Source organism: Hippopotamus amphibius, chromosome 17 (genome assembly GCF_030028045.1).
Source record: "Hippopotamus amphibius kiboko isolate mHipAmp2 chromosome 17, mHipAmp2.hap2, whole genome shotgun sequence".
Classification (NCBI taxonomy): Eukaryota; Metazoa; Chordata; class Mammalia; order Artiodactyla; family Hippopotamidae; genus Hippopotamus; species Hippopotamus amphibius.
In genome coordinates this window covers 2,682,907-2,697,892 of record NC_080202.1, presented here as the reverse complement: position 1 = coordinate 2,697,892, position 14,986 = coordinate 2,682,907, and the positions used below count along the sequence as shown (strand labels likewise).

Genomic DNA, 14,986 nt, shown 5'->3' with positions numbered 1-14,986 from the left:
AAAGCCCCCTCCCTGCAGGAAGATGCTGTGTCTCAGGAGCTGTGGAAGCTGCACCCTTACTTCCACTTCGCCCACGCCCACACCCATTTGCTCAAATGGTTTCAATTTCCACCTCACTGCTGCAAGCCAGAGGCTGAAGAATGCGCTGTATGTCTGTACCCCTGACTGGGTGGAGGAAGCACAGCGTCTGGATCTGGACCTCCAGGGATGAGGGGGCCGCCCTGATCCAAAGCCTGGTGCATAGACTTGGGAACCAAATAAAACACCAAGAGTAGGAGCCAACACCTCCATGGGAATGAAATAATTGTTGTCTGGCCAAGAATATTTTAGTAGGAAAGAAACAAGCTCCTTATATATTGGGGGGACCCGGGCATAGTCAGAAAGAGAATCTGAATTAGAAGTGTTAGGTGGTCAGAACCGTGATCCTAGCACCTACCAGCTGTGTGACCTTGGTAAGAAGCTTAACCTCTCTGAATCTCCATTTCCTCATCCATCAAATGGGGATGCAGTATCTGCTCCAACTAACAGTGTGGTTTGTGAAAAAATGGAAGTGAAGCGATCGTATAACGCAAGTGAATTTGTACACTAACGATACCATGGTCACAGACACACCAGGGTTTCATGAGCAGAATTCAAATGAATTCTCTCTTTTTTAATTTCTTTATTTATTGGCTGCACTGTGTCTTCCCTGCTGCGTGCGGGCTTTCTCTAGTTGCGGCCAGTGGGGGCTACTCTTCATGGTGCTGTGCAGGCTTCTCATTGCAGTGGCTTCTCTTGTCGCGGAGCACGGGCTCTAGGCGCGCAGGCTCCGTAGCTGTGATGCACGGGCTTAGTTGCTCCACGGCATGTGGGATCTTCCCAGACCAGGGCTCGAACCCGTGTCCCCTGTATTGGCAGGTGGATTCTTACCCACTGCGCCACCAGGGAAGTCCCAAATGAATTATCTTAAGCCACGAGACAAGGAACAGGCTAAGTAAGGCTGACCTCCTCGCTCTATAACTTATGAGACCCTCATGTCCCGGCCACACAAGCCTGCGGATATGAGCAGGGTCACATTTATAGTCACCATTCTCGTTTCCTTGCTCCTTCCCCTACAGACTAAGGCCAGGGTCCCAGATCCACACAACCCCTCCTCCCAGTGTTTCTGGGGGTCCCCGGGGGCACTACTGTCCACTGGGTACCTTCTTCTCCCACCATTGCTGCCTCCGATGCTCTGGAGTCCAAAGGGAACCAGGGTCACCCTGGGATTCACAACATGTTTTGTCAGAGGCATCCCAAACCCAGGGTCCCTCCCATCCCCCTGAAACTGCCCATTTTCTCCTCACGCAGGGCCCCTTTGCTCCCTGAAACCCTGTGATTCCACGCAGGCTGGCTGTGGACATATCCTGCCCTCCTCAGGACCACCTCCCACTCTGACCTGAAGCTGTGCACGGCCCAGCCCACCACGGTCGGCCCCTTCCCTCAGCACAGGCGCCCCGCGGGGAGGCTCCTCGGCCTCCCGCGGGGCTGCCCACGCGTTCACCAGAGGCGCCCAGACTTTCTGAATCCCACATTCTAGCTCACCCTAAATCACCACAAATGGCTTTTTATCTTTTTCTTCTACAGGTTGGAAAACACAACTCCCCAGCATCCAGGGGGCTCGAGGGATGGGCTCTGTTCTTCCACACCAGCCCTGGTCATTCCAGCCCACTGGCCACCGCTGACGGCTCCAGGGATGGGGTGTCCATGCGCGCTTAGGCCAGTGGTACCCGAGCAGGTTGCTGGGGTTTTCCTGGCTCCTAAGAAAGAGACTTGGGAAATGGTCTCTTTCCCTCTGAAGATGGAAAAGAAGCGTTGCTCCCACACCACGCACAGCAAAGCACAGAGACTGAGAGGACCTCGCCCTCGGCACCATCGAACTGCACAATCAAACGGATCCACTTTCTAAGGATTTTCGTTATGGTTTTTAAATGTCTGGGTTGGTCGGCAAACAACCTGAAACATCTGACCTGACAGAGGAATACGTTCAAAAGCACGTGCCCTGAAACCGGCTTGGATTCTTTTGCCACAAGAACTTTAGGTCAAGCTGCACTTCCAGCTGCTATTGGCCTTTTTTCAGGAAGAGATGGAAATTGTCAGGAAACCTCAACCACAGAGCTTATGACAACACCCCTGGATCGACGCGAGATGGTTTCCTCGGCACGCGGGAGCCCTTTCACTCACGGGCATAAATTTCTGCCGGTGACGGTCACCAGACCCCACGCCCTCCCCCTTGTCCCAGCCTGGCTTCCGATGTTTTCTACCTTCCTTACCCATCCCTAACTCTCAGTACCCCTCTTGGGGTAAAATGGTGGGTTCAGGCTGCCTGCCTGTGAGGTGACCAACCAAGGGGGTTCCGGCTTTGGAAACGCCTCCCACTTCGCGTTTGCCTCCTGCACCCTCGTCTTGGTGGGGAACCTGGCAACTCCTGCAGCTCTGCAGGGCGTGCTCTGGAATCAGACCTTCAGGGCTGACCCTGGACACGTCCTTACCTCCTCCAAGTTTACCCAAATGGATATGATAACGGAATAGAAGGATGAGAAACTTCAGTGACACTGCTGAGCTGTTCAAAACTGCTTGTTTTCAGGCTTCAAGTCATATCAGATAATAAATGTCCTTGTGTGCCAGGCAGAAGTGTTGTAAGTGGAACACTCTTGCCACGTGGCAGGAAAGGTGCCCAGAAGCAGGTCCGAGCTACACCCTTACAGCTTGGGATCCAAAATGGAAGAGACCTTCTCCCCACCAGTCTCCATACAGCAAATGTCACGGAAGGACTAGTCGACCCCGTTTACCCTGCCTGCCCACCCCTGGCTCAGTCACCACCAGTAATCCACTGGTCAGTCTGGTGGATCACCGCTCAGTGGGCAGCCCAGGAAGCAGTACTGAACGGTGAGTCCACCCCTGGCCACAAAGGAGGGGCACAGCTTTTGTCTAAAACCACACCTCGTGGGGTCCCTTACGGTGAACACAAGCCAACCAGAGCAGTATAGATGCTACAATGGGATTTAAGAGTCAAGCGGAACCCCCAGTTCTGAATCATCTATGAAAAGCAAAAACAGGCTCATATGGTGGCAGCTGTAATTCAGAGTGGTACAGGTGGGCTTCACACTTTGCTGGGCTGACATGTCGGTCATAAGGTGAAAAGGCAGCACAGTAACCCCATCTCCCTGCTGGGGGCAGAGGGGCGGGCAGGTGAGGCCCAGAAAGGAGCACCTGCTGATGGCTGGGCACAGGCTTAGGTCAAGTTGAAGGTTAAATCAGCCTCAGGATGGTCAAAACTAGTTGGAGAATTCACAACGCACAGAAGATGGAGACAGTAAGTATGAGAGCTGGGGGAGAGCAAAGGTGATATAAAGCCTGGATGAACGTAAAACGTTGAGTGAAGACAAAGCTGGGAAAATTCAGCCTGAAGAAATGCAGACAGAGGTGGAGGAGGACCTGCCTGCCTTCTGACCGCACACCCCTGGTTCGTGCAGACTTCCTGGCTCTCTCCCCAGCATGACCTATCAGCCCCAGCATTTCAAAGCTGGACGGACTGCATCTTAAGAACACGTGCACCAGGGAAGCTTCCTAGGGCAGGCAGGCAACGGTCCCAGGATCAAGGTAACATCCGCCTTAGATCTGCTGCCCCAGCCACGCACCCGGAAACGGTGCTTCCACCCATCCCTTAGAGCAGTGTTCCCTTCCGGCTCCAGACTTGTGCGTGTGGCTTCTGGATTGGTGTTGGGTTTGAAACTGGATCTTGCCAGGGACCGATCCCGACACCCATATGAACCTATCGGTTTAGTTTCCCTGAACTGAGCATAGGGCCTGCCGAGGTTTCATCTTTGAAATATGGTGTGGCTTCACCTTGGGGGCCTGGGGAAGAGTGTGTTCATTCTGTCCCCATAAACCAGAAGCCCACATGGACCCACGGGCCCGGGAACGTCAGGTCAGGCCGGGGCACACAACACCTGCCCTCCAGGGCTGCATGAGAGTGGTGGAGATTACAAGCCTGTGCCCAGGAGACTTTAGCTCCTGCACCACCATTCATTCCAAAAGTGAATTCAAATGTTCCATAAAAGGTATATAAACAGATCACAGGCAGCTGGGAAGGACTGAAGGGCACCCACCCAACAGGCCTTGTTTGCTTCTGCCAAGCCGTTCTATTTTCTTTTCTAAGTCACTCAGAACCAGTTACTCATTATTTCAAGGCATGAGGAAGGATCACAACATATTAAGTTTTTTAAAGGCTATAAATGGACTGTACACCATGAGACTAATTATGTCAAAAGGAACAGCTTTAGTGTGTGTGTGTCTACGTGCGGACAGCGGGAAGAGAGCTCCGTGAAACTGTCGCAGGTAGTTACTTTTTTCCCATATCTTCCACTTTTTAAAACACCAACTCATAACATATAAAATCATAAAACATACCGTTTTATGATTTAAAAAATAAACCTGTTTGTGGACACGTCTCCTGTGGCAGCTCAGTGATCGTCTTCTAAGCAGAGACGCCCAGGATTTAGGAGTCAGAAGACCGGTTTGCGCTCATCTCAGCTGTTCATTAGCCGCTTTCAGATGTCATCTGCCCTCCAAGCCTCTAGTTCCTTCACCTGTAAAATTAGGGTAGTACTCGCTTTGTCTAATTCTCAGGGTTATTGTAAGAGTTTAAATTTTAAATCAAGATAGTATAGCGGATAACACAACATTGTAAATCAACTACACTTCAATAAATTTCAAAAAAAAACCCAAGATAATGGAGTGGGAAATTGGATAATGACTAGGCAACCTTCAAGGGACCTCCCCCTTTCTTCCCACTGCCTCATCTTGTGGCCGTTACTCCTCCCTCTGCTCCTCTCCTTCTGCCCAGCTGGTAAAGATGAGAAGCTCTTTGAAGCTCAAGCCACGATTACTTCCTCTTCCCAGTCTGTTCTCTCCCCTCAATGAGTTCACCCCTTCCTTAGACTTCCGTTACCATCGGTACAAACTGACATCTTCAGCTCAGACTTTCATATCTGTATCTCCAACTACATTCTAAACACAAAGACTTGGTGGTCCAGCTCTTAAGACTTCGCCTTTCACTGTAGGGAATGCAGATTTGATCCCTGGTCGGGGAACAAAGATCCCACATGCCATGCAGCGTGGCCAAAAATATAGCTATATAGACTCGACTTTCTCAGTCACCTCAAACCCAACCCATCCTACGTTAACTTTACGACCTTTCTGGATCCCCTCCCCCGCCCCCTGCCACAACAAACTGGCCCTCTTCATGGTTCTCTCCCCAAGGCTGTTGCCAGCACCCAACCAGACTATGAGCCAGAAGCCCAGGGAGCACCCTCTCTGCTCCCTTTCTCTGGTCCCCCACACCCACCCCACCACCATTTCACATCCAGAACCTTCACCCTTTATGCTCCACGACGGTGGTCGGAGCCACCACTGTCTCTCACCTGCATCATGGTGACAGCCTACAAACTAGGACCCCTGCATCTGCTCACCACTCCCTGCAATCCATTCCCCATAGTGCATCCAGGGAAAGCTGTCCTAAAAATCAACCTTATTGGGAATTCCCTGGTGGTCCAGTGATTAGGACGGGTTTTCACTGCCATGAACTGGGGTTTGATTCCCCGGTGAGGCGAATAAGATCCTACAAGCTGCACGGCCAAAATTAATGTATTAATTAATTATTACTTAAATTTAATAAAAAAGAAAATCCACCTTATCAAGGTATAGTGTACATGCAAGCAGAGTATTGTGGTCCTTACACAACGCCCTCCTCTGTGTACCTTGCCCCACGGTTTCTAGCTGCTCTGGACCCAGATTTCTACTGGACCCTCAGCTTAGCAGGGCCTCCGTGCTCTGCTGGACTCCAGCCCTTGGTGTCATGGTTGGGAAATTGTCCCCAGACAGAAAGGTGGGTAGCCATGGGGCTTACCTCATGAGTTTTCCCTTCAGTCAGGGATCAGCAGTCTTCTGCTGCCTGTCATTCACGGCCCAAGAATAGCTATCCTTTATGTCTCGTCAAGTTTTATACAGGTTTGTGGTGTGAAGGCTGGTCCGGTGCCAGTTACTCCATCGTGGGTGGAAACAGAAGTCCAGAGAAAGTTGAATAAAACACAGACCTGGTCATGTTATTCCTCTGGTCAGAACTCTTCTGTGGCCCCTTGGCTCTAAGGATAAAGATGCAGTTTACACGGCCTCCAGGCCCTACGTGATCCAAGCCCGCCCTCACATAGTGCCATTCCCTCTTCCTGCTGCACACATTCCCTCTTTAGCTTCTGGCTTCTTTGAATCCCTTGCCATGACTTCTCCTCCCACTCGGCTTTTGTACATCACAGTACACGTTGTAGCACTCTTCCCATCCCTCCTCACCAGCAATAAAGCTACAATGAACAAAACACTGTGAGGCTGGCACAAGATTAGACAGAACAGAGTCCAAAAATAGACCCAGGGATGCATGCGATTCATTACAACGAGAAAGGAAGGAATTATTTAATAAAGGCTGTTTGTTCAATTAGCTAGCTATTTGAGAAAACATTAAGTTTTATTCCTAAGTCACCTGTTATTCAAAATCAAAATTCAGACAAAGCATTAATAAGCAAAACATGTAAAGAACTACTTCAAATTGATTTTTTTAAGAAAACAAATATAAAAATGGGAAAGGGAAATAGACTGATAAACATATGAAAATATAAACATATAAAAGTATATCCAAACTCATACAATAAAATATAAATTAAGGATAGTAACATATTGATAGTATCCAATGTTGGTGAGAGTATAGGGAAGTAGGTCCTCTCCTGCACTGTTAGAGGATGAATTAGTGCTGCCATGTCACCAAGGTTCCAACATACATACACTCTGACTCATCACATTTCCAGGAATCTATCCTATAAAAATAGCAGCATGAACAGAGAATTGCTTGCATCATCAAAAAAATTAGAAAGAACTCAAGTGCGCATCAATAAGAATATGTATAAATAAACTCTATGGCATCTTACACCAGAACACTATGCATCCATTTAAAACGTGAGGTAGCTCTAAAGTGCTTGTAGAGACATCCACAGTATAGTGCTGAGAACTAAAAGTGGGTTGCAAAACAAAAACAAACACAGTACAATACCAGTGACATGTGTGTGCACATACACACAACATATACATATATATACACATACACATACACACATATATGAGAAAAGAATCTGGGACTTCCCTGGTGGTGAAGTGTTTAAGAATCCATCTGCCAATGGAGGGGACATGGGTTCGATCCCTGGTCCGAGAAGATCCCACATGCCATGGAGCAACTAAGCCTGTGAGCCACAACTACTGGGCCTGTGCGCCACAACTACTGGGGCTGTGCGCCACAACTACTGAAGTCCACACGCCTAGAGCCTGTGCTCTGCAACAAGAGAAGCCACTGACATAAGAAGGCTGTGCACCACAACGAAGAGTAGCCCCCACCCCCCACAACTAGAGAAAGCCCAGGGGCAGCAACTGAAGACCCAACTCAGCCAATTAATTAATTAATTAATTAATTAAAAGAATCTGGACAGATACACAGATTCAAGCTCAATTCTTTGATTGGAGTAAGCCTTGGAGGGGGAACAGAGGAACCCTTATGTTGTACTTTACATACTTGTATATTATTCGAATCTGTTGCAAAGAATGTTTCACTTTGTAATTTAAAGACAACTCGTGTGTATGTTAAGGTGAGAGTGATGGACTTATTACAATCAGCCGCGGGGCTAGTGAGCACCTGTGATTTAACATCCCGGTATCAGGCATGACTGTCACCTGGTGGTCACAGGCCGCCATGGCAGATTGCCTTCCCCAGGGCTTCTCAGCCTGGGCGCTGTTGCCATTTGGGGCGGGATCGTTCTTTCCTGCAGGGGGGCTGTCCTGCGCATTGTGGGATGTTCAGCAGCATCCCTTGCCTCTACCTTCTAGATGCCAGTGACAACCTCTCCCCAAGTGTTGACGGCCAAAAATGTCTCCAGACCCTGCAACTGTCCTCCTCGGGGGCAAAAACGCCCCCGGCTGAGAACCACAGATCTAAGAGTGTCCCGAGCGCAAAGTGAATAAATAAAATGTGTTCGTTCATTCACTCACTGGTAGCTCACGCGAGGCAAAGTCTTCACGAGATAGGTTCCTAACGTGAGCTGGAAGGAGGGAGCTCTAACCCAGGGCTGCTCTTCACTGCTTGGCGAGATTCTGAGCTTTAAATTCAGCAGCAAGAAAATCCCTTCTTACCCAGTGACTCCCCAGCTGCCTCAGGCAGAGAGAACAAGGATGGCGATTCCTGGCACTCGCGCCGCACACTCTACTCAGACCTGCGGCAGGAACTCACAGCAGCCACGCCGTGGCCGCACCACAGTGCTGCAATCAGCAGCTGCCACAGCCATCACCCGGACAGGAAGCCCCTTTACCCCTCAGACCTGAGTCTTCCCTCCCCCACCGAGAGCTGAAGCAGGGTGAAGGGGCACTGACGAGGGGTATCCTGCTTCAGAAGCCTCTCTGCACCCCCAAACCTGAGACCCCGCTCATCCACAGAGAGAAACAAGGCTCTGGATGGCACCAGCAGAGGGATGCCACCACAATAATCGGCTGCCCCAGGAAGTACCCTGTCCCAACCGGACCTGGGAGTCTTCACTCCCCGCCAAACATACACACACACACACACCCCCCTAGAGACACCAGGTGGTTGGGTGGTACTGGCAGGGAGGTGCCACCACTTAAAGCACCCAACCCAGGAAGCACTCTTCTTCATCAAGGGCTGAAGACCCGTCTCCCCACCTTAGACCAGCCTGGGGAAGCTCTTGACGCCCACCCAGGCAGCATCAGCAGGGACCAGCAGGAGCCCAGCAGTACCAGATAAACCAAGCAGATCGAACAAGTACCACAAACACGCTGAAAATTAAATTACCATTGAACCACAGCACACAAAAGTACACCAAGACCTACAAATAGGGTGATGATGTTCTAAAATAGAAGATTTAAATACAAGCCAGAGTCTCCTAACAAAACAGACAAAATATCCAGGAATCAACACAAAATCATCTGTCATGCCAAGAACCAGGAAAATCACAACCTGGAAGAGGAAAGGCAACCAAATAATGCCGATACTGAGACAAATCGGATGTTGGAATCATCTGACAAGGATTTAAAGCAGCCAGTGCTTGAACAAAAATGTTCGATAAGAATCTACAAATTCTTTCAGAACAAAATAGAAAATAGAAAATCTTAGCAAAGAAAATGAAGTTATAAAAAAAAGGAACCAAAGGAACATTATAAAACTAAAAAATACAAATATGGAAATAAAAAAACTCACTGGATGGGCTCAATAGCAGAGTGGAGATGACAGATTTTGAAATCAGTGAACTTGAGGACATATCAATAGAATGTACCCAATCTGAGCAACAGAGAGAAAATAGACTGAAAAGAAATGAACAGAGCCTCAGGGACCTGCTGGGACAATGACAAAAGATCCCACAATCTTAACATCAGAGTCACAAAAGCACAGGAAAGAGAAGGTGGAGCTGACCCAACACAATAATGGCAGACACGTTTCCAAATCTGGTGAAAGACATAAACTTAACAGATTCAAGAAATAAACTCAAAAAAATCCCTGCTGAGACACATCATAATTAAAATTCTGCAAACTAAAGACAAAGAAAAAAACATCTTGAAAGCAGCAGAGAGAAATGCCACATTACCTACAGGAGACCACCAATCTGAATGACAGCAGGCTTCTCACTTGAAACCAGGAGGGCCAGAAGGAAAGGGCACATTTTCAAGTGCTGTCAACTTGAAGGACAAGAACTGTCAGCCACGAATTGAATACCCAGCTAAACTATCCTTCAGGAATGAAAAGGAAATCCAGACATTCTCAGATGACTGGAAACTACAAGACTTTGTCACTCAGCAGACTTACCCTTAAAGAATGGCTACGAGAAATTTCTATCCAAAATATGAATGATAAAGGCAGGAATCATGGAGCATCAGGAAAGAAGAAAGAAAACTAGAAAGAGCAGAAATATGGGCAGATACAATTGACTACACTCCTCCTCATGAGTTTTACAAGTGTATAATGTTCCTCTTTTGTCCAATATGACCTTTTATCTTGAATAAATTTTTATTAATGATGACATCATTGTCTGGGTATTCTTTTAATTCATATTTGCCTGGTATATCCTTTGCCACAACTTCATTTTTAATCTTTCTGTGTTTCTTGGTTTCTGATGTAAAGAACATATGGCTGCATCTTGAGGTTTGTCTTTTTCGGGGTTTTTTTCCCACTTGTTTCTTTTTAATTTAACCTGAGATTCTCTGCCTTTTGACCCATTTACATATATTGTGATAAATGATGTAACAGGCCTTATTCTGTGTTTTCCTTTACCACAGTTTCTTGGTTTTTGTTTTCCTCTTCTCTGGTTTTCTACTGAATAATCAATTGTTTTCTTCGAGTTTGAGTGTCATATGTTCTACTTTTATTCTCATGGTACTTGTACCTAACTTATAAAACCCACACCTACGTTTCTTCCCTCCCTATCCATTTATTAAGCTTGCAAATATGTACATCCCCTCTCTAATCAAGACAAGTAATTTAGTTACTCTCACTTTCTCATTTCTACTTCCCACCCTCATCCTCACTGGTACCATTAAAATTTTAGTATTGCACTGTTATGTACATGTAGTTAGCATCACCTGACTCACTGTCTCTGCCCCTTGATTATTAAGACAATAATAAACTCTACTAAATTATTCTTATCCTGACTTTCTTTATATCTTGAAGCATCTCCCTCATTTTTTCTCTTCTTGCTGAAATACTTCTCCAAGAATATTTCCAAGGTCTTACATGCATAAGAGTACCTTTATTTTACCTCATTCACATGATTGTTAAGTAAAATATAAAATTCTAGATTCAAAGTTTTATCTTTTACAATTTGAAAATATCACTACATTTTCTTGTTGCAGTCAGTGCTACTGACAAGTCAGATTTATTTAGTCATTGTCATTCATCAAGGGGCCACAAAATGCCAGGCACTGTTCTTGACATGGGATTTAGCACTGAACAAAAGTTGTTGTGGTTTTGCTTTTTGGTTTTGGTTTTTTTTCTTGCAAGTGATCTGTGCTTAGTCTCTGGGAGTTGTTAGAAGTTCTTCTTTGTTATTTATTTTTGGAGGAAATCATCAAGAGGATGTGACCACTGGTTGACCCAAGAGGTGGACCCCAGGCAACTGGAGGCTCCTCATGTCCTCCCCGTCCTTAGAACATATGTTCCCACAGGAGGAGTTGTTTCAGGGGTGCAGTCTTGAGAGAGCAGGGTGTCGCTGAGATCACCTGGACTGAATATGTGATTGAACCTAGTTAAGGCCTCTGCATAAACTTTTAAGATCTGGTGGGCAAGTGCAGAGATTATCTCATCTTGTGGCGGCCCAAGACAAGACTTGTATCTAAGTTCCCTTATTAATCCTGCCACCTACCAACCAGGGGTGTGGTCTACCTCTTTCTTTGGTCTCTCCTTGCCCTTCAAATACAGGGGCCAGTTTCAAATTTTACCCAGGAAACTCCAGAGGCTGTGAATCAACATTTATGTTGTTAGATTTAATTATAACATGTAATGTCTTTTCATATTTTTCCTGTTTGTCTTTCTATGAGCACTTTCCATCCAAGTTCTTGAACCTTTATTTCTCCATAATCCTTGGTTGTTATTTCTTAAAATATGTTCTCCTCTGTTTGTTCTTTCTTTCCTTCTAAGACTCTCATTATATGAATATCTAGTCAGTTTCCATATTGCTTAACATTCCTTTCACATTTTTCAAGTTTCTATCCCTTCCTGATATCGAAAAGCAGAGTTCCTTGATCCTAGAGCCCAGCTTTCAAATTCACTCTTCAGTTTTACACATTTTGCTATTCAATAAAATACTGAATACTCTGACAAGTTCTTAATATTTCTTATTTCCTCCTCTAACTCTCTTTTTTTTTTCTTTTAACTTTTGGCTGTGTTGAGTCTTCGTTGCTGTGCATGGGCTTTCTCTAGTTGCAGCAAGCAGGAGCTACTCTTCGTTGTGGTGCGCTGGCTTCTCATTGCAGTGGCTTCTCTTGTTGTGGAGCACGGGCTCTAGGCACACAGGCTTCAGTAGTTGCAGCATGTGGACTCAGCAGTTGTGGTTCACGGGCTCTAAAGTGCAGGCTCAGTAGTTGTGGTACACGGGCTTAGCTGCACTGCGGCATATGGGATCTTCCCAGAGCAGGGCTCAGACCCGTGTCCCCTGCATTGGCAGGCGGATTCTTAACCACTGCACCAGCAGGGAAGTCCCCCTCCTCTAACCCTTTTAGGATAGCTTCTTAAAAATACATATATTTTATTCTAAATGCCCCACGAATCCTTCTTTATCTGTTACAGATTGTTCAGATTATCATTTTTCTTTTATAGCAACAGAATGCTTCAGATACCTTATTTTTTCCCAGTGAGCCCACATTCCCCAAGGCCAGGTGATAAGCTGGTATGCAGGAAGCGAAGGGAATCAAAACCCTGAGGTGTTTCCTATACCTCCTTCAACTCACCACAAAGGGTACAGGCTGTAGCTGAATTCTATGTACGTATGTGGGGAGGGAAAGGGGGGTTAGAGAAATTTGAGTTATTTTCAAAGCAGAGAATCTATGGTGTTAAAATGTGGGCAAGACCATTTACCACCCTCTTTCTACCAGGTGATTTTATCCCACAAGGAACCTCTCTATTTCCACCTCTTTTTTGCAGTAATCATCTGGCTCACGGCGTGGGGGTCTGTGCATGTGTATGTGTGTAGGGGGGGGGGTTGTGTGTATCAGGGTGGGAGAAAGGTGAATAAATCCCTTTGAGGTGGATCTGCTTGTATCTATTACTAACCACTCCTCTCCTCCCGCTGCCCCCCCAGCTCTGAGGTTACCCTGTGTGATGGTGAAAGAGCAGGCAAAGATTTACCCGGTGCAACAGGGGAGTGAGCAGAAAGGAGCACACAAAACACCTGAAAGCACCCCCACTCCCAACAGCACCTCCCTGCGGTCCCCTTGTGGCATCTGGAGCTTTGCATTGCCGCTATCATTCCCTCCCCACCTAGACACACACACACACACACACACACACACACACACACACTAGGACCAAGTGTAGCCAGCTGTCTCCCAGAGGGTTTCCAATCAATTTTTCAATAGTTTCTCAACCCAACAACCCCCCTCCTTCCACAGGCATCCAGGTTGGGTTTTGGACAAGGAACTAGCCATTTACATTAGGATGCTTTGTTGGTTGCCTTTTTCTGTATAACAATGTTACTAGATACTTAGTGGCTCAAAACAGCACACGCTTATTATCACGTGGCATCTGTGGCTGAAGGTTTGGGCACAGCTTAGCCGGGGGTTGTGGACAGGGGTCAGTCCTTGGTGGCTGACAGCTCCTCGGCTTGTGGATTTCCCCAGCATCACATTTGCTTCACCAATGCCAGCAAGGAGGATTCTCCTAGCAAAACAAGCATTAGAATCATGTCACCTTTGTTGTGTTTTATGGGTTAAAAGTGAGTCACAAGGGGCTTCCCTGGTGGGGTAGGGGTTAAGAATCCACCTGCCAATGCAGGGGACACAGGTTCGAGCCCTGGTCCGGGAAGATCCCACATGCCACTGAGCAACTAAGCAAGTGCAGAGATCATCGCCACAACTACTGAGCTTGTGCTCTAGAGTCTGTGAGCCACAACTACTGAGACCATGTGCTTCAACTACCGAAGCCTGTGTGCCTAGAACCCGTGTTCTGAAACAAGAGAAGCCATGGCAACGAGAAGCCGACGCACGACAACGAAGAGCAGCCCCTGCTCACCACAACTAGAGAAAGCCTGTGTGCAGCAATGAAAACCCAATGCAGCCAAAACTTTAAATAAATAAATAAATAAATAAATCTTAAAAAAAAAAAGTGAGTCACAAGTCCTACTCACACTCAAGGGGAGGGAGGGGGATTACACACAGGTGTGAATACCAGGAGGCTCAGATGATGGGAACCACATTGGAAAATGCGAACTGGATAAGGGGTGCCTTCTCGTAGGAACTAAAAATCATCCTTCCCCAAAGTTTTTGAAAATCATTGAAGGGTTTTAAGCAGTAAAGTAACATCTTATTCTTGCTTTAGAACGATCGCCAGCCAGAAGGTGTGGCAGAGAGACTGGTGGGAAAGCAAACTTGACTTGGGGAAATCAGCTAGGAGGCTGGCACTGTAATCCTAGTGAAATGTCTGTGGCGAGAACTAAGGTAATGCTGGTGGGAAAAGAGAAGGATGGACAGATTGGCGAGTTGTTTAAGAAGTGCAATAAATAGGACATAGTGATAACTAGACATCGAGCGTTGAGGGTACTCCGGTTCTGGCTTTTGCAAATGGTCTGTGAGCAGTGATATTATTCACGGAGAAGAGGAGGGGCGCGTAGACATTTTGAGTTCTGTCCAATAACAGAATTAGAGAGGAAACGTGCTTCCTTGAGAGAACACCTCCTTTGATAAATTTAATTTTTATGCTTGCAGAAAACCTGTTGCTCAAATTTGTTGAAACTGGTTGAATGTTTTCAACTCGCCCATCCCACACGTGTGAATGTCCAGTATTACAAGCAGCCTGTGGACGCATGCACATCTGTTTGCAAAGTACATCTTTCACATGGTTAGAGGGCAAAGGATGGATCTGGGGAGCACAAGAATATGGGAAAGCCATGTACTCTAACATACCTCACATCGCAGGGACCTGGTCGGGCCGCCTCCGCGGGCCCGCGCGCGGAGCAAGCGCGGGACCAGGAATAGCGCGGCTCCGCGGTTCGCGCTCTCGCGTGTGCGCGGGATCCCATACGAGCGAAGCGACCGCTACTCTCGCGAGAGGGAGGGCGACTGCGGCTCCTTGGATTCCCCAAACCTCGCCACGCGAGCTCGCACCTGCAGAGGCGCGGCGTCTGGCCATTCCCCGGGGGCTTCTGGGAATCGTAGTTCC

At 47.2% G+C, this 14,986-nt stretch overlaps 1 long non-coding RNA gene across 1 annotated transcript; it reads right to left on the bottom strand.

Moving 5' to 3' along the window:
- Window positions 1–867: 867 nt before the first annotated feature.
- On the bottom strand, window positions 868–6,455 carry LOC130839892 (uncharacterized). Its single transcript, XR_009049922.1, has 3 exons — window positions 5,930–6,455; window positions 4,432–4,610; window positions 868–885 (listed from the first exon to the last, which is right to left on the bottom strand). It is a non-coding gene; the product is annotated as an uncharacterized LOC130839892 (long non-coding RNA).
- Window positions 6,456–14,986: the final 8,531 nt, after the last annotated feature.